The sequence below is a fragment of the Tachypleus tridentatus genome, chromosome 13 (genome assembly GCF_004210375.1).
Source record: "Tachypleus tridentatus isolate NWPU-2018 chromosome 13, ASM421037v1, whole genome shotgun sequence".
Lineage (NCBI taxonomy): Eukaryota > Metazoa > Arthropoda > Merostomata > Xiphosura > Limulidae > Tachypleus > Tachypleus tridentatus.
This window is the reverse complement of record NC_134837.1, coordinates 193539936-193560545: the sequence shown is the minus strand read 5'-3', so window position 1 is coordinate 193560545 and position 20610 is coordinate 193539936. Positions and strand designations below refer to the sequence as shown.

Sequence of the window (20610 nt, the reverse complement as noted above, 5' to 3'; positions counted from 1 at the left end):
ATGTAGTAAATATTACATTTTTTAGAATATCTGATATTATTATTTCAGCTGTGCCTGTTTATAAATGTTAATGAAAATAAGAACTGACTTAGAAAGACTTCAATGTATAATTTCTACATGTGATTTAAAAACCAAAAAGTAACCGCACATAAGTGGTTAGGGTTTGAGACATTCATTCGCTTTATCGTATTGGATTAGATCGAGGACTTGAAGAACTTGCCACAGAACTGTGTGTAAAATTAGCATACACGTTTGAACAAAAGTGACAATACATGTATTTCATTAATATCACAAATATCACTCAGAAACAAGTACTGATTCAGTTTATCTTTATAACATTTTCTTTAGTATCAACCGTGTAGTAAATATCTTTTCACCGCTCAATAATATATTTTTTGCCAACCTCTGTATAATGAAAGATTGTGATTAGCTTACATTGTATATCTAGGTTTGAAATTCGCCACAGATTATTTGGCGCGAAACTATAAACAAAATAGAAGATAATTCAAGAAGGTGGTACCATGGATATGGAAAGAGTGTATTTTAACAATGGACACCTCAAAAAGGTCAGATTTGTGTTGTTCTGAACGAAAATCCTCGCTGTCTGTGCATTTGGTGTGCTCTTTCCATTCAAGGGGTATTTGTTCATGTTAGGCAATGAACACTGTTCACCTGATATTTTTGGCTTGTCTGGCATATCGTTAATCTCGTAAAACCATAATAAATCATAATTTAATTGCACAGTCAAAGGGTAGTTTCAAAATGTCCTGGTCAAGCTAAATTACGCATCTCAAGAATGAAAGCGCCCTTTGGTAGGTAGCGATAAAACTGAATAGTTATAATACTAAAATTAGAGGATCGATCTCCGCGATGGGCAAAGCCCATTCGACAGCTTTGTACTTAACAACAAATCAACAAGTATGACAGTAAGATGTTAGTTTTCATTATATTTTATATCCGATATAATAATGAAATAGTATATTCAGGCTAATTTTCCTTCTAAGTTTTATTCTGTTACTTAATTCAGAATTGTATTATTATGAGAGCTACACCACAAATATGATCATTGTTTTGCCTACATATATATTACTTTAATTACAACGAAATATTCTGGTAATCACTACACTCTATTCAGTGGTCGTTTATATTTATGAATGTATATCCAGGTTAAATAGAATATCGAATGGTTGTGGTGAATGTTATCAACGTGATCTGTGTTCATCTTTTGTCGAGGCCTATTTTACGAAGTTAGATTAAAGGTGATAAGTTGACTAGAAAGGTACTAGTTACGTATCAGTCAGGGCAAATGTAGGGCGTTCTAAAACGAGTATTCTCACAATGTTGGATATTTTGTAATTGACTTTCAACCGTGGCACAACAGCTCATAGAATGGCTCTGAGTTTTTTTGTTTTTTTTTCAAGTACAAACTTTTAACTCGTAGCTTTATCTTTTGACCAAATTGAGATCTAATTACAAGCGCGGCTACTAAGGACTTCCTCTTGTTAACTGCGAGAAAGTAACTAATGACTTGTGAGTGTACGAACTATACGTAAGAGTCACAACTGTAATAGTTACTTTAAAGAGAAGGGGGGAAGTTACATTTTTCACAACATTGTATTAATTATTTTATATTTGATTAGATTTTTAATTATTTAGAATTAAGTACAAAGCTACACAATAAGCTACCTGTGCTCTGCCCACCACGGGTATTGAAACCTTCTAGCAGTGTTAGTCCACAGACAAACTGCTGTGCCACAGGAGAAGGTACCTTATATTCGCTCAGAGCTACACAAGAGCTGTCTGCGCTAGTCAACCATCGGTTATGTTTTTTAAAGAAAAAGAAGCTAGTCTTAACGATATCTACCGCTAACCCTCCTTTTATTTCACGCGAATAGCGGACCCTCGAATTCATAGTTATACCCCAATATATAGTAAACAAAGGAACATGTAGGGGTTATAAAACGCGCCAAGAGCCTTCATAATTTACAGAAAGCTCTCATTCTAAACTCGTATATTAAGAAAAATGTGATAATACGGTAACTAACAAAACAAGAAAGTGCTGAAAAGATAGGCTATTCTCTTGCTCTTTTGGCTCCTGTTCGCTGCTCTCCCTATCTGGTGGTACAGCGGTATGTCTGCGGACTCACACTGCTAAAACTGGGTTTTGATACCCGTAGTGGACAGAGCACAGGTAGCCCATTATGTAGCTTTCTGCTTGCTTCTAAACAAACAAACAGTCGTGTTCGCTGACACTGGATAGAAAATTGGGTTTTGGAACGTTGCTTCTTATGAATGACTTTATACAGCTGTTGATCTCCGCTTATTAGTCTTGTTTGTTTTTTCAAGATATTTATACAACGTTGCACGAAAGCCTTCTGCTTTGGCCAACACCAATATTAAACTGACAGACTTCAGGGAATGCAACTCTGTTAACTCCCACCGACAGCTCATTGGCTACTATAATCGAACAGAGATTTGACTGTCACTCTTATAATGTACATACCTACTTTCCTAAAATGTGGAGCAAGATTTTTAAGGGTGGATACATAGTTTGTCATTCTAGCCACTAGGTTACGGTTGACTCTGTGTTTGTTTGTTCTCTGACGTATGAACTTTAGTCGAAATTAATAAACTTTTAATGAAGCTTACGATAGCAAGAATGTATTTAAATTATCTCCAAACTAATTCTACATACAAAATTTATGTTAGAAAGATTGGTGTTAGTCATGACTTTCTAATTGTTGTTATTTAGTTAAATAAGCCTTTTCTTAAAAACCACACAAGTGACTTTTAGTTTCGTGATTATAAACTATCTGAGGTTACTTGCATGGTCCACATTTTGTAATTTAAACATTATTACTTGTGGTTGAGGAAAATCAGCTTATTCTTTAAATCTTACGTTACGACTATGGTCAGGCATGGCAAGGTGGTTAAGGCACTCGACCCGTTATCCGAGGGTTGCAGATTCGACACCTTATTACACCAAACATGCTCACCCCTTCAGCCATGGGAGCGTTATAATGTTACGGCCAATCCCACTATTCGTTGGCAGTTGACTAGCTGCCTTCCATCTAGTCTTACACTGCTAAATTAGGGACGCCTAGCGCAAATATCCCTCGAGTATCTTCGCGCGAAATTCAAAACAAACAAACAATCACTTTTTTGAACATGTATATCAGCTGTTTGCATTATACATGACGTGAAGAAATGTGAATTCAACAGAAGTACAATAATCAGTAGTTAACTGTCGATCCAAAACAGTGCAATAATTATTTGAGTTTTGATCCAACTGAAGTACAATTAAATAAGTAGTTTTGCACCTAAAATCCATACACTACGTTCACAGTCGTTTTCTTGCTGAATATTCATTGCTTTCTTAAAAATATGTATTGAATTTAGCAAAGAACAAGTGAGCATCAAATCTACACACATTATGACAGACATGAAGAAGACAATCCATCCCAACAAAACATGTAAGTGAAACATTTCTACTTACTGTCATCTACCAACGAAGAAATTTGAAAATTCTTGGGACCAACAAAACAGAGCCTGAGCTATTAACATGGTAGTAATCCCACGTTTGTATCTTCCTCGTGCAGGGTTGAACCCGAGACCTATTGCAAGCAGGTTCTACTATCTAGGCTAAAATGTAAACCTACTAGAAGTTGATAGTGAATACTTTTTACAAAAGGCGAAACGGCTACATCACAGGTTATTCGTGACAGTTAAACTGTATAGCTTAGGAATAAAATACGGAATATTAGAAAATCTCATTTCATGTACACATTTTCTGTATTTTTAACATCCGGGTAATACCGAGTAGAACTAACCTTGATATTAAGTCGATTTTATTTCATGCCAGTCGTTGATAAAGAATTGTTGATTAGTGGTTTTAGATATATATGTATACCGTTTTAGCAATATTGCATCTGTTTAGCTATTCAACCACGTGCTTACCTTCAGTAATTGGTTTATAACCTCTTGGTTGTCATCTGTATGTCGAATACCTTAACTATTTACCGTATATCTTCTTTTAAAGGCTGATTCATAATCTAGGCGGGTTCCTGCCTCATTTTTTGTTTATATATATAAAAACAAAATTAAGTAATATTTCGAAAAACTGCTGTCAGTCCTTATTTTGTACTGCAGTACTTAGGAGTCAGAATAGGGATTTGTAGTTCAAAAAAATAATGTAGACGCTGTTCACAGCTTTGGTTGTTTACTTTTTAAAGTACTTTTGATTTAAATTACTTCTGTACTTTTGATGATCCGTGTTCCTGTTTTTTAATTAACAGTTTTTACTAATCTTGTTGCCCCCCGCTAGTACAGCGGTATGTCTCCCGATTTACAACGCTAAAATCAGGGGTTCGATTCCCCTGGGTGGGCTGAGCAGATAGCCCTTTGTGGCTTTGCTATAAGAAAAAACCACAAACAAACTAATCTTGTTTATTAAGTTTTTATACCTATTTATGGAGAATTAGTTTTACGCTACGTACGTTCATAGATCTAAATAACACGTGTGTTCTTCTACAGTCTGCTGTCTCAGAATAAAGAAACACAAGTAATACATGTGAAATAGACAACAGTGACACGCTTAGCGCAAGTGAGGCCAGGTGGTTAAGGCACTCGACTCGTAATCTGAATGTTGCGGGTTCGAATACCCATCACACCAAACATGCTCCTCCTTTCAGCCATGGGGGCTTTATAATATCACGGTCAATCCCACTATTCGTTGGTAAAAGAGTAGCCCAAGAGTTGGCGGTAGGTGGTGATGACTAGCGCCACACGGCTGAAAGGTCGAGCATGTTTGTGATGGGGACTCGAATCCGCGACTCTCAGATTTCGACACGAACGCCTTAATACACCTGGCCATGCCGGGCTCGAATTGAGTTTAAAGTTCTCTCTATGTGCAGTCATAACAGGGATTAATAACTAGGGATCTTTAGCCTTATTTATTTACTCTTTTTTTTTCAATCCTTATTTGCAGATTTTAGTTCACTTTCTAACATAATTAGTTAACTCGTATTGTGGGAGGAGTAATAATTTCATTCTTTAGTAAAATCATAGTTTTACTATTACTTTATTCATAGTACGTTTTTAATCTATGAGGTCTAAACATATTCAGAATTAAAAATATCTTTGATTTACCTACTTCGAAGAGAACAAAACATTATTAACAGAAATTTCTATTGTATGTTAAATAAAGCCAAAGTATGTTGCATCTATCTGGAATATCATCTTTAATTTATATTAAAAAAACATAATTTTTAATTTGGCATAAAATAAGTCGAATTTTTGAAAGTGTTTTTGTTTGTTTTTGAATTTCGCGCGAAGCGACATGAAGGTTATGTGCGCTAGGGGTCTTTAATTTACGAGCGAAAGACTGAAGGAAAAGCAGCTAGTCGTCACCATTCACGGCCAACTCTTGAACTACTCTTTTACCAACGAATAATGGAATTGACTATCACATTATAACGTCCCCGCAGCTGAAAAAGCAAAGATATTTGGTATGACGGGGATTCGAACCCAAGACCCTCAGATTACGAGTTCAGAACCCTAATCACCTGGTCAGGCCGGGCCTTTTTAATAACAAATTGTAATAAAAGAGCGAATAAAGTACTTACATCATCAACTTGGTTTGTTTGTTTTTGAATTTCGCGCAAAGCTACTTGAGGGCTATCTGTGCTAGCCGTTCCTAATTTAGCAGTGTAAGACTAGAGGGAAGGCAGCTAGTCATCACCACCCACCGCCAACTCTTGGGCTACTCTTTTACCAACGAAAAGTGGTATTGATCGTCACATTATAACGCCCCCACGGCTGGGAGGTCGAGCATGTTTGGCGCGACTCGGGCGCGAACCCGCGACCCTCAGATTACGAAGCGCACGCCTTAACGCGCTAGGCCATGCCAAGCCCAAAATCGTTGAAACAAGAGTTAACTTCTATCACAGCTCATAATAACACCCTGCTGGCCAAATGCACGTGCGCAGCCCTTCTAAACTCTATCGTTTGCATTAAGATTCAATACGTGCAAACTTGGGCATAACGTGACATAATCAGTGATGGTGTTGCAACAGTGAATGAAATAGTCTCTTGTTTACTGAAATTGGATCGTAATTTACACCAGTAATTACCTAATTACACTAGAAATTACCTAAAGTAAGGTCTGGAAAAGAGAATAAGGGGGCAAAATAGCTACGTGACAAGTTGTTTACACAGATACAGAAAATATTAGTATTAAATTTTTTCAGTCATATTTTGAAGTTTGTTTATAAATTTGAAACTATGTAAAGTATTAAAAATATAAAATAAAATTAATATTTACTAAATAAAAATATAAATATAGATATCTATGCGATATCATTGACAATAAAAAAAAAAGTAAATTTAAGTGAAAGCAAACTTGGAGAAAAAGGAATATGTCCTTGAAGAAGAAAGACCTACCTTTTGAAAGCACTCGGGTTATATGGTTATTATCATATTGTAAGTATGGTTGGTTTTTTGAATTTCGCACGAAGCTACTCGAGGGCTATCTATGCTAGCCGTCCCTAATTTAGCAGTGTAAGACTAGAGGGAAGGCAGCTAGTCATCACCACCCACCGCCAACTGTTGGGCTACTCTTTTACCAACGAAAAGTGTGATTGACCGTCACATTATAACGCCCCCACGGCTGGGAGGGCGAGCATGTTTGGCGCGACGCGGGCGCGAACCCGCGACCCTCGGATTACGAGTCGCGCGCCTTACGCGCTTGGCCATGCCGGGCCCATATTGTAAGAAAGAGCCGAAATATTTTTATTATAATACAGTAAGACAATATACAATAATATATTTTACTATGTAGCGAACAACTTTCACACTTGAATTTTATAAATTACTTAAAGGTACAAACGCCATGTTGATTATATTCTATTTTAATTCATATGTGTGTGAATTTAGATCTCTATTATAATCAGGCAAGCTTTCAGCTCTCCTGTAGATCTGGGCCGGTAGGGCCAGGCAGTTGAGACATTCGACTCGTAATCTGAGGGTCGCGGATTCGAATTCCCGTCACACCAAACATGTTTGCCCTTTCAGCAGTGGAGGCGTTATAAAGTAGCGGTCAATCCCATTATTCGTTGGTAAAAGAGTAGCCCAAGAGTTGGCGGTGGGTGGTGATGACTAGCTGCCTTTCCTCTAATCTTACATTGCTAAATTTAGGACGGCTAGCGCAGATAACCCTCGAGTACCTTTGTGCGAAATTCAAGAAACAAACTTATAAAAAAATCCATAACTTTAAATCACATGGCCTGATGATGAGTTATTAATATCATTCTCACTGTTTAATATCTAACAGTGATCTTCGAGATGATAATATCTAACAGTGATCTTCGAGATGATAAAACCTTCAGAGATAAAATCATATAAAAACCAGAAACACTGAACGAATACTTAACTGAAAGATTAGTTTTTTTGCTAAAGAACCACAAATAATAACTAATAAGATAAAATTCTAAAACGTTTGTAGATCAGTAAGTTTGTTAGGCATATAGTAGTTTACAAAATATCTCGAAGAAAATAAATTAGTCGAAGAAAAATGATAAATGTGAAATTGTGTTTAATGACTGGTTTTTCTGTGTGTGTTTATTCATAGCAAAGCCAGATTAGGTCCACTGAGAGGCATCGAACTCCTAATTTTAGCATTGTAAATCCGAAAACTTATCGCGGGGAACAGGTTTTTCTGTCAAACACGTGAAATGAAAGGAAAACGTGCACAATAAGTATTATCTTACTGAAATAAATGTAAAATAAACAGAATTCGCTTAGTGATAAAACAAGTGATATTTATTTCAAGCATCCTTCTAAAAAACTATGGCAACAGTGCATATGGCTGAAAAAGAATAATAAACAATAAACAGTTTACAGTGTTCATAATTGTAATATAAAAGAGTAGTAATGTCATGTCGTTATCACACTGTCTTGTTTGTTTGTTTTGAATTTCGCACAAAGCTACTCGAGGGCCATCTGTGCTAGCTGTCCCTAATTTAACAGTGTAAGACTAGAGGGAAGGCAGCTCTTGGGCTACTCTTTTACCAACGAATAGTGGGACTGACCGTCACATTATAACGCCCACATGGCTGAAAGGGCGAGCATGTTTGGCGCGACGGGGATGGGAACCCGCGACCCTCAGATTACGAGTCGCACGCCTTAACACGCTTGGCCATGCGGGCCCACACGGTATTCTTAAGGAAAGGTCACTTGAGTGATTTAACAAATCATTGATTTAAAAAAATTGATACAAATATATTTTTCTCGAGACAGGAGTAAAACGATAACTGTTATATTATAAAAACGAGATTAGTAAAGAAAATGGTTTGTGATGTATTTCTACCTCAACCCCCTATACATTTGCTAACATAATCTTTCGGCCCGGCATGGGTCGGACGCTTGACTCGCAGTTTGAGATTTGAGGGTTCGATTTCCCGTCCCAACAGCTATGCTCGCCCTTTCAGCCATGAGGGCATTTATTGTATGATGGTCAATCCCGCTATTCGTTGTTAAAAGGAGTAACCCAAGAGTTGGTGGTGGGTGGTGATGACTAGCTACCTTCCCTTTAGTCTTACAATGCAAAATGAGGGACTGCCATCACAGATGGCCCACGTGTCGTTTTGTGCGAAACTCAAACCAATCAAACGAAACATCATCTTTCTTGCTTTATCTCAGATTCATAAAAGTTTAGATCTGTACTTAGTGGAAAGAAAATACTTTAAATCACGTGCAGTATTGTTGTTGTAAGTCTTCGACGCTCCAACCAAATTTTGTTTTGTTTGTTGTTAAAGCAACACAGTGGGCATTCTGTGTTCTGCCCACTGGAGGTATCGAAACCTCATTTTGGACATTATAACTCTATAGATATGCCAAAGAACCAGAAGAGGACAGGTATTAGTCAAGAAAATAAGAAGTCCATACTTTTTGTTAATGAACCATTTTCTGCTCTAACAGCTCTATAATCTTTTGGCCTGGCATGGCCTAGCGCGTTAAGGCGTGCGCTTCGTAATCTGAGGGTCGCGGGTTCGCGCCTCGAGTCGCGCCAAACATGCTCGCCCTCCCAGCCGTGGGGGCGTTATAATGTGACGGTCAATCCCACTATTCGTTGGTAAAAGAGTAGCCCAAGAGTTGGCGGTGGGTGGTGATGCCTTCCCTCTAGTCTTACACTGCTAAATTAGGGACGGCTAGCACAGATATCCCTCGAGTAGCTTTGTGCGAAATTCCAAAAAAAACAAAACAAACAAACTATAATCTATTAAGCTCGTAAATTTTACTGATTATATTCAAAAATCTTAATTCATTTCTCAAATCTAAGCTTAGTAGTTATTCTCAAGTTTCGGAAACATTGTATTTTAGAATGGCTGGTATGGGTAGTAACACTTTTATTGATAAACAGAGATCAACGCTTCGACCTTCCTAGGTCATCTTTATGTTAATAAACATAACCTAGGAAGGTCGAAACGTTGTTCTCACGATTCTGTTTAACTCCATAAAGCTTAAACAATCCAATGGAAGGTGCGACATAGTCAGCGACCATTCACATACATTGAATAAATTTTAGTGAAATTAAATAATTATATCCAAATGAAGCGAAATAAGTAGATATAACTAGTGGCATATTAAATTGAAACTACAATTTAGTCCAGCAAACTAGTTATAGTTATTATATTGTTTCTAATGTAATAAAACGTAATAGCAAAAGATGTCTCACATTACCTGTTCTAAATACTTTTCACCTTATTACTTACAATAATTGATTTTGTAAAATAAATATATAATTTACTATAATGTACTAAAAGCCATATGGAATATGTGGGTCGAATTTCAAACCTATTACATATACGTATAAATTTACATAGATCTTAAGTTAAAAACAATTTAATGAGTTCTATAGAACTGAAACATTTCAGGATACACCATTTAACCTGTGTTAAGATAACTATATTAGAAAATCTTAATGAAGGCACCAATAGACTACAACGAGAAAACTTCTACATTTTAAAACTAAAAACATAATATCCATATGGATTAAACCACGTTTCAATATTCCTACTGTTCTGAATTTGAGTTATGATTATTATATTGCTAATTTTTATTTATAGATAACTTTATTCATAAAAATAGGAAAACTAGAGGTAAAAGAAATAATAAAGTAAATTGGGTTAATTTTTCAGAATTGTGTAGTAATTTGGATAATATTTTTATCATAGTATTAGTGTAAGAAAATATTTTTTGAAAATATATATGAACTTAGTATTCCCAAAACAAAAGTATTAATTAATATAATAAATATAACTTTCAAAATTATCATAAAAAACACTTACTTGTAGACAATGTAGCATATCGATTAAAAGTTAATGATTTATCAAGTTTTAAAAGAGAGAAACAGAAATTAAAACCTCTATATTCTATAATTAATTTTGGACATTAATTTTAGAAATTTGTAAATCATTTAATATTTTTTCATCAATCCATAAACAATAATATTTTTCATTGTAATAACTTAAGACCTATCGTCAGTTATAAATATGAAGTTCCAATTGGTCCATTAATATACAATTATAACGTTTTTAACTAATCTAAATGTAGATGATATTAATAAACTATTTTCACATTCTTAAGGTAAATTATTTGTTGATACTTTTCAAAAACATATTATTACTGGTAATTTAGATATTATAAAAGGTAAAATATTACGTAAAATAAATAAAGAGGAGTTAAATATATAATAACAACAAAATGTAATAAGAATAATATTTTAAAATCTCCTGAAAAATAGTGATGAATATATTTTAAAACTTAATTATATTACAGCTTATCCAACTGGATAGTTTTTATAATGGAAATTATATATACTTAAAATAATAAAAATAAAATTATCCCACATAAATTTTAAAAAATACCATACAGGTTTATCATTAACTCAGGCAAAAACTAAGATTAAAAGACTGCAAGAAAAATACGTTATAATTCCTATTAATAAAGCTAACTCTGACATTCGTATCATTTGTTAAAGGTTTTATGCATTAATTATAATAAAAGAAATTAATAATACACAATTTTTTATACTTATCAACCAATCCAAAGATACAGTAATTAATAACTTCGTTAAAGCTCATCATAAACTTTTTCTAAACATAATTCTTATGTAGATTTGTTGTTTCTTTATGCTATTCGAAAATTACATAAATGTCCAATTAAATTTAGATTTATTTTCAATTCAATAAAAACAATTACCAAACAACCAACTACATTATTAAATAATATTTTACTTAATAAAATAGAAAATGTAAGTATTAACAAAAAAACGTACGTTTTGAATAATGAAAAATAACCAACCTATTTTAGATTGTCTATGAAATTGTGAGCAGGTAAATAGTATTCACACATTTGATTTTACAACATTATATACCACAATACCATTAAACAATTTAATCTTTGTTTTATATTCATTAATAGAACAATATTGTTATCCTTTTATAGAACTGGAAAAAATAAAATATAGTTCCAAAAACGTAAAGGATATATTAACTTTCTGTATTTATAATAATTATATATTTTTTGATAAACAGGTTTTTTAAACAAGTAATGAGTTCCAATGGGAACTAATTGTTCAACTTGTGTAGCAAATTTATATTTATATTACTATGAAAACATATTTATTGAAAACTATGCAAATCCAGGCATTTTTACTCAGATATATTGATGACTTAATTAACATAAATAATTCTGAAATATATAATGTTATTGGCACCATTTATCCAACAGAATTAGGAATTGAAAATACTTCAAATTCTAATACAGTACACATTATTTAGATTTAGAAATTAAAGTAATTGAGAAAAGGATATCAATATAAATATTTTTCACAAAAGAAAAGATTTTGATTTTGCAGTTTATGATTTACCCTTCTTGCATAGTAATCTGCCATACATATCTATTATAAACATTATAACTTCGCAGTTATTCAAATATCAAAAAATTTGCAATAAGTTACACTATTTTATTAATAATGTGAATATACTGATATGAAAATTAATAGTTAATGGATTTAGTAAAGAAATTTTAGATAAAATTATTAAATTATTCTGTAATAAATACAAAATGTATTAAATAAATACAAAGAAAGTAAAAACCAGAGAAATTATGTTAAAAATTATTTTAGTTAAACATAAGGTCATGGAAGAACTTGGCATTACTTTATGGGATGCACACTTTTAGCCGCATATTTAAAACACGACAGACACAGTAAACTGTCATTTTACTGATGTGTTAATTAGTGCCTCTACAACATTGGGGACAGAATGCTAACTTAAAGAGGTAAGTTTTATCATACTTACCCCCAAATGGTAGTACCTTATTTTCATTATTTTATTTTATTTACTTATCTTTGTATGTTTATATTATTCTTATTTTAACCTTGGAGAACAGTCATCTTCCCACAACTGTCTGTAGGCAGTGAAGGGTGATATAGATGTGGGACATTGTGAGCTTCAGCATCCACATTTTGCTTTCCTAATTTCTAATATTCTTATGTGAGACTAGCAAATTGGAGGTTAAGACTAATAGACGGTGTGTCCCCACTGCAATGTGGGTCCTACTTCCACAGTCACCTCCAAAACCTAGGATACATTTTATAATCCGACGTTGTAGCTTATACCCTAGGATCCTTTTAAAATATGCAACATATTTTGTTTAACTTTGATGTGTTTTGTTTATGGCTTAAAAACTTATGGTCATATGTTTAATCAATCAGAGGTTGGGATTTGATGTTTTTAACGCAGCTCTTCCTTATGATTTTGTTTATTTATTTGGCTTCATTTGGATGTAATTATTTAATTTAACTAATATATACATTTAAGTATATGCATATGAATCGAATTTTATTGAAATACTAAAAACGGATAACCATAGACTAGTTAAGTAAGCTGGAGAAAACTTATATCGATAGTTCGAGCCGTCTAGGCGCTAGCCCCTAGCCCCTAGCCCCCCTGACGTGGTCAGGTAAGTAGATAGTAGACGAAAAATTTGTTGTTTTAGAAATTTTTGAATTGTTATGTCGGAAAGTGTAGCGACCTTTTTAACGTATTATTAGTACATATATGCATAATATCATGCAACCAATATTCTGAATGGTAAGTTTTTCGCTTCGGAATCGGTAGGGTAGTTTTTCGGCTCGTGAATCATTTCAAATTTTTGTCGATCCCTTCTAATAAAATACTTAAAATATATATATTTCATGAAACTACGAATAAAATTCCATTACCGTTACTATAGGGTTTAAATCTCTCTCATTGAAGTCCCCACTGGACCAGTGGTAGGTTTACGGAATTACAATGCTAAAATCTGGCGTTCGATTTCTTGTGGTGGACATAGCACAGATAGCTTATTGTGTAGCTTTGCGCTGATACAAAAAAAAAACCAAAGACAAACCGTTTTTTTTAAATAAAATAATCGAATCTCTTGCTTTCACACAAATTACATAAACAAAAATTCATGCCACACGTCAGTAGTGTAATATAATTATAGAAAAACCTGATAGTTCCTTATTGATTTGTAGTTCATCAAAGTAGCCAGAACAAAGTGATTATATAGAAGTGCTATAAGTTTCTAAAATAACTCGGGTAATATGCCCTCGTTATAATACTAGTTCAATCTGTTGTTAAGCCCAATGCTACACAATGGGTCACATGTGCTCTAACTACCACGGGTACCAACACTTGAATAATCGTAAGCCTTCAGATTTACTGCTGAGCCGATGGGGGTGGTGAAGCTGTCATCAAGAGAGGTTCCATTCCACTGATAATTATACAAAAATTTTCTCGGTAGGGCTCTGAAATGAATTAACTTTAAAAACATATTCAGCAATACATATATAACAAAACAAAATACATAGTTTCATATTTCAACTGAAAGAATAAAACTTGTTTTAGAATAAATAAATATTATTTTAATTAATGTTTGTATTGAATTTTGCACAGAGCGACACGAGGGCTATCTGCATTAGGTGTCTCTAATTTAAGGTGTGAAAGGCTAAATGGAAAGTCATCGCCACCCACCGCCAACTCCTGGGCTACTATTTTATCAACAAATAGTAGGATTGATCGTCACATAGTAACACCTACGTGTTTGATGGGAAAAGGATTTGAATCCGCGATCCTCAGATTGCAAGTCCAGCGTCCTAACCAACTGGCCATCCTGGGCCTAATTAATGTGTAAAACAAAATTTATTCATTTTACTAAAGTTAAATATTTTAAACATTTTTACTTACTAGTATATCAGGCTAAAATACATATGTACTATCTTTCTTTAAAAACAAATTGCATATTAAACGTAAACCTCCTATTTTCATTTAAAAGGTTCTCGTCTCCCTACTGAAAAACAAACAACAAAACAAAACGAGAGAGAACGCGCTCAGCATTTCGGACCTGTAAATGAACTATAAGAGTGGTCAGATCTCACGATTCGGTCTCACAAAAGTAGCTCAAGTTGGCGGTGTGTGGTGTTGATGAGGCGCTATCACTTCAAAATTAGGGGCAGCTTACATAGATAGTCCTCATGTAGTAGCTTTGCGCAATATACAACAAAAATAAACAAACGGTCGCAGAAGTACCTGTTTCAGCAAAGGACGAATTTTGGTGTTGATCAGGTTGTATCAGCCAAATTATTCCCATATTTGATATATATAAGGTTGTAATACAATACTGTATTGCTGCCTCGCAACAACTCCAAATTAATTACGTACTTTCGAAAAATAAATCATGTTTTCTTAAACGCTCGATGTTTTCTGGAGCACGAACATCGATTGCAATTCATGAGCAGTTTCGAACGAACATCTGTTCATCAGATAACTGATAAGAGGTACTTTCTATAAGATATAATGTTTCCTTTCTCTGTATAAGCATCAACGGTCATTTTATTTTTCGATACTTGACATCAGCAAAGACTAGGAAACAATGACTTTTGATATTCTTTGTAGCGAAAGCTGATTAGGAATTTGGATGCCATTAAGATTCTTTAAGCTCGGTAACCTTACGGACTTGCAACGTTAAAATCTGGAATTTGATTCCATGTTGCGAACAAAGCGCAGAAAGTTTATTGTGTAACTTGAACACGAACAGATATATTGTATATTTTTTTAACAGGAGTTCCAATCTACTTTTCCAATCGAATTATAACTGGACAAAAGTTCAAGGAGGAAAGCAAAACTTATTTTGTAAGTCGAACCGGTTGAGTGGTTCCACATGCAAAAAAGGTTTTAATTTTATTTACCTTTATAACGTAAAGGAAGTAATGATTTTTTTCAAAATAAAATATTTACTTAAACTAATCATATTGATGACTCTGTACAGATAAAAACAAGATTGGTTTAAAAAAATGGATAAAAAACGAAACAGGACAAACGGTTTGTTTGTACTGAATTTCGCGCAAAGCTGCATGAGGGCTATCTGCGCTAGCCGTCGCTTTTAGCAGTGTAAGACTAGAGAGAATGCAACTAATCATCACCGCCACCTCTTGGACTATTCTTTTACCAATAAATAGTGGGATTGATCGTTACAACAAAACGCTTGTATGGGTGAAAAGCCAAGGAAGTTTGATGTAACGGGGATTCGAACCCGCGGCTTTCAGATTACGAGTCGAGCTCCCTAACCACATGGTCGTGCCGGGATTTGGTGTGATAAAATTATATGTGTTTTCGAGCTTTCTCTGACTTTTTCCGTCACTAAAAGCATTTGATTTTTTGTTTTCAGAACAAAATAAACACTACGTCATTTTGGTCTTATGTTTCACGATTTCGTTTTTTCGAAATCAGTCTTGTTTATTTATATTGCATGATTTTGCCAACTATATTGAATGACACTGTTGTACTGGTATACGCGTGTCTGAAGGATAATCAGTGTATTTATTATAGCCCAATGAATCACAGAATTATCTTCCTTGTATTATAACAGGTGTAAAAGTTCTAAAATCGTGAAGTTTGTAGATATACTTGAAACGTGTAATAATCCAATAGTAAAACGTGATAATATGAGTTGTTTACCTGTTACGTTGAGGAAGAATGAGTTAATAGAAGTTTATGCAAGCTCATTTGATTTGTCTAAATTATTCACAAAACAAACCAAACAAAGCTTTAATTAAGATGTTTTATTTATAAATTATAACAGTAATTTACAAAGAAAAAGGTTTTTACTGTTGGTGATATTACTTACGTTTAACCAGTCTAGGCTTTCATTGTACACGTTGTATTAGACAATATGATAAAAAAGCCATTACTATGCATGTTGTCAGTTTTTATATTGGACAATCTAGTACATTTTTATGGGACGTTTTAGTCAACCTCTCATAACAGCGAGACACTTGTACCATTATGATATGCCATAATAAATTATGTATGATCATTTTAACTTTTTTGTTTTTCTTTACTTCTGTTATTGAAGGTGGATGAGGGTTATGCTTTCACCCATGTGTGTGTGTGTGTGTGTTTGTCAGGACTTCTTGAAAATGGCTGAATGGATTTCGATGAAGTTTGGTAAATATTTGAACTATAACCAAATTTAGAAGCGTGTTTAGTTTTTAGAGGGTTAAGTTCACAGCAATATCCCAAAAGTAAAAACAATCCTTATCTGTTAACATGGAGACTGCTTTGTGACACTAATTGGTCAAAAATAATCCATTGTTCTTGGAAAAATGGTCCGTGTCCGTTGATACTGACGGTCACATGGAAACATTTTCATAGTTTATGGTCCACTCTGCAAGGCGAAGGGCTCGGCATGACCAGATGGTAAGGGCACTCGAGATTTGGCGGTGGGTGGTGATGACTAACTGCCTTCCCTCTAGTTCAGAGGTGAGCAACTTATTTTTCATAGTAGCCACAACTGTGGCTAATGAAAACAACGTCAGTCACACTATTAAAAAAAAAAAGAAAGATGTTAGTTTAATCAAAATAATTGCATTTCACTTAATCTTCAATTTGAAAATTGATGAAGTTTTCATCAAGTTTCGTGAAATTTGGCTCAATATCTATGCTCATTGAGCATCTTAGTTCTACCTCTAAATTTATGTCAGTAAGCCAAGATCTGTATCTAGATTTGAGAAAATCTAGCGTAGAAAATGTTGACTTACACACCCATGTTGATTCAAACATGGAAAATAATTTTGAAATTGCTATCTTTAAATTTGGAAGACTCTTATTTATCAGAATAGTGAGCCAGCCACATCTCTCTGGAACATTTTTGTTTACCTTTTACGTGTTCTACATTTTGCAGGGTAAGCGTCTCATCTTCAAATCCACACTTATCCAAAGACAAAATAAATCTAATTTTCTTACTGAAATTTCCTAAGTCAAATTGAAATGGGTCATGCAAAAATTCAAATGTCAATTTCAATTTTTTAAATTCGGAGAAGGGTGATTCAAATTTTTGATAGATTTTTGATCCAGTTTACACAGAGATCATCTTTAGCATCAGAGAAATCATAGTCCTTATTATTTTCGATAAACCTATTTAATTTTGCAAAATGGGTCAAATCATTCTTTTGTAATTGTTCCGCTAGGAGGTTTAGCTTAATTGAAATTTATTAATAGACTGTGATTGCTCGCTTATTATTTTACCTTTTTCCTGAAGCTTCGTATTCAGATTATTCAAGTGAGTCATCATGTTGCACAGAAAGTACAAATCACGCTGCCATGAAAAAGTTTCAATTTCAGGGAAATTTTCAATCTTAGCTTTTTCAACAAGATACTCTTTTATTTGAGGAAATAAGAAAGTAAATTCTTCCAAGACTTTTCCTCCACTTAACCATCTTAAATTTGCAAAATCAGTAAGATCATCAGAAGTACAGTCACTGCTTTTCTTCATACACTGAACAAACTGTCGATGGATGAGAGAGCTTCCACTTCTAATTCACAACTTTTACAACAATGTCCACCAAATTTTTCAATTCATCACTTTTAGACATCTAAGCACATAGATTTTTCCTGATACAAAAAGCAATGGAAAGATGGCAGCGGGGACTTCACATTATTTTCAATTAAATGCTGCTTCAAAAGAGAAACAAATCCTAATTTCGCTCCAGTCGTGGCGGCAGCACCGTCTATTATGACAGAAACCAGTTTTTTAAAATCCAGATTGAATTTTTTTGACATTTCAATAAATTTTTTTAAAGACGTTTTCCCACATGTTTGATCTTGTAATCCACAAAGGCCAAACATTTCTTCTCTCACTTGAAGATCTGAAGTTACATACCGAACCCAAAATATCAACTGTACAGTGTCACTAACATCTGTTGACTCATATAGTACTAAATAGAAATACAAACAGTCTTTTAGTTGTTCAAGCAACTGATTTTCTATGTCTTTCACTAACTCTAGCATTCTCTGGACAATCGTTCTTGATAATTCTCCAACAGAGTTTCAATGATCACAATCAATATTTCTTTTTACTAGTTAAGCATCAAAAAATGATTTCTTTTTTAAGCTAGAATCCAAGCTACTTTATAGCTAGCTAATGTAACTAGTTCTATCGATGATAAAAATCTTTTTAGGCTTATTTTTTGATCATGAAATTGTTCTTTCAGACGGCTAATTTCATTCATACGACTTTTGCTATCAACTGGAAAGTTTACATCAAATTCATTGTGAAAATTGTTATAAAGTGTTGCTTAAGGTTGTATACTTTATTATTCTTAAAAACTTTTACACAAAAGACACACTGGGTTATTATTTGCTTCAATCACTACAAATTTCAACTCCCAACTTTCATTAAATTCTCGTTTCACGTTTTTCTCGTCACGCGCCATTCTATTTTCGGCAGTAATACCAGAATCAATTAAATTGTCTTTATTTTCTGAGTGTTCACCGTTATCTAGATTCTTTCGTTTTCGAATTATCCACTTATCCATATTATGGGATGAAAACAAAATACATTTAAACGCTTGAAAGTTGCACAAGAAAAATGTTTGCAAGTGCATGCAAACCAACGCACCCTCCATAACAAACATCTAAACCAGACTGACGTTACAAAATGGGCAGAATTTGTGGCAGTGATGAAGCGCATGATATTAGCGATGACGTGAGGTTGTGCAGTTGCTAATTACCAAATTTGCAATGAAAAATAAATGACGGAAAAAGTTGATTCCTAAACTCGAGCTGGCCACATTCGTGCTATCCATGCCCACCCCTGCTCTAGTTTTACACTGCTAAATTAGGGAAGGTGAGCGCAAATAACCCTCGTGTAGCTTTGAGCGAAATTAAAAAAAACAATAAAACAAACAAGTATGGCGAAGGTATGGCTCCACTAAGTGCCGTTTGTGTATCTGATTATCTGTCACCTGTTATTTAAAATACTGATTTTAACTTGTTAACACTTATTATCTAGCTGGCAGTAGTTTCAAGATTTCGGTCTAGTCAAGTAACAAATTAAGCCTAACTTATTTACGTGAGGTTTATTGTAATCACAGAAACGTGAAAAGTTACAAATAATTAGTTCAGTATTTGTATTATGTTTGTTTTCTACAGTACGTAGTCTTTCAGCAAACATATTAAATCAGAATAAAAGTTGAACTTCGTTATTTTAACACAATGCAATAAAAATGGCTGAAAGGCTTGTAAACAAATTACTCAAGACTTTCGCTAATTTTTGCATCCACAGAAAAAGGAAGTTAAAATAACTAAATATTTTTCCTTAGATGCTGCTGATGCTTAGAGGTTTTTTAATTCAGTTAACAAAACCAACAAAAATAAAACTTTAGTTTCACTTATCAGTCCATTATATTCAAAGTGCATGCTATATTTTCGAATAGGTGAGATGGTACGTTAATACTTTATTTATTGACTGATGTTGTCACAAGTGTGGTAATACACCGTTTATCAGATGCAAACTTTATTTGCATATCTCAACGTTAGAACTAAGGAAAATCTTTTTTTAAATGATAGAGGTAAAGATGGATATCTGAGAACACATCTGAAACTACAACTACTTTATGTAGCCTAATTAAACGTAAAAAACAAGTGGAAACAACTCAAAAACTCAACTAAAAGCTGTAAGTTATCGGGATGTTTATGGAAAATTAATTCAGATTCCCTTTCCCATTGGCCCAGTGTGGCCAGATGGTTAAAGCACTCGAACCTCCCTCATGGTTGACCTTTGACCTAATATATCCTTTGCAAGTTCTCGTTGACTATTCAACAAATATTTTGCACTGGAACAAAATTGTCAAAATTTAGAATATTCTGGAAACTTAGTCTCTAATATTAGTTTTCCCTAAGTTTTTATGATTAAAGTAGGCCGGATGTTAACGTCAACTTGGTTTTATAACATTGAAAAACGTCTTTTAAGGAAGATAAGGCTTTTTTTTTTTTCCCCAAAGAAACTAAAATTCGGAATGAAAGTCAAAGTTCGAGTTTAATGATGGATTAAACTTTTTTTTAAAGTTTCTTCAAATAAGCAAGTCAATACTGCTCGGGTAGTATCTATTTTAGCTGAAAGAACAGAGTCATATTTGTGGTGGACCACACATCCAGAAGACACATCATTTTCATCCTCAGTATGAACATGTTTCGCAAACATTCATTTAATCTTTGTCTCATT

At 33.9% G+C, this 20610-nt stretch overlaps 1 protein-coding gene and 1 long non-coding RNA gene across 7 annotated transcripts in view; one reads left to right on the top strand and one right to left on the bottom strand.

The window, feature by feature from the left end:
- Window positions 1-20610, top strand: part of LOC143238328 (protein phosphatase EYA1-like) — a 241022-nt gene that overhangs the window by 43088 nt on the left and 177324 nt on the right. The gene's annotated exons all lie outside the window — the stretch shown is intronic.
- The window catches only part of LOC143238330 (uncharacterized), a 74123-nt gene that overhangs the window by 44304 nt on the left and 9209 nt on the right, over window positions 1-20610 (bottom strand). Inside the window, exon 3 of one of the 2 annotated variants that reach the window (XR_013020533.1) lies at window positions 12916-16929. The exons of the other annotated variant lie outside the window; for it this stretch is intronic. This is a non-coding gene — a long non-coding RNA (uncharacterized LOC143238330). Of the gene's footprint in view, window positions 1-12915; window positions 16930-20610 lie in introns of those variants that run through there. 2 annotated transcript variants of the gene reach the window in all.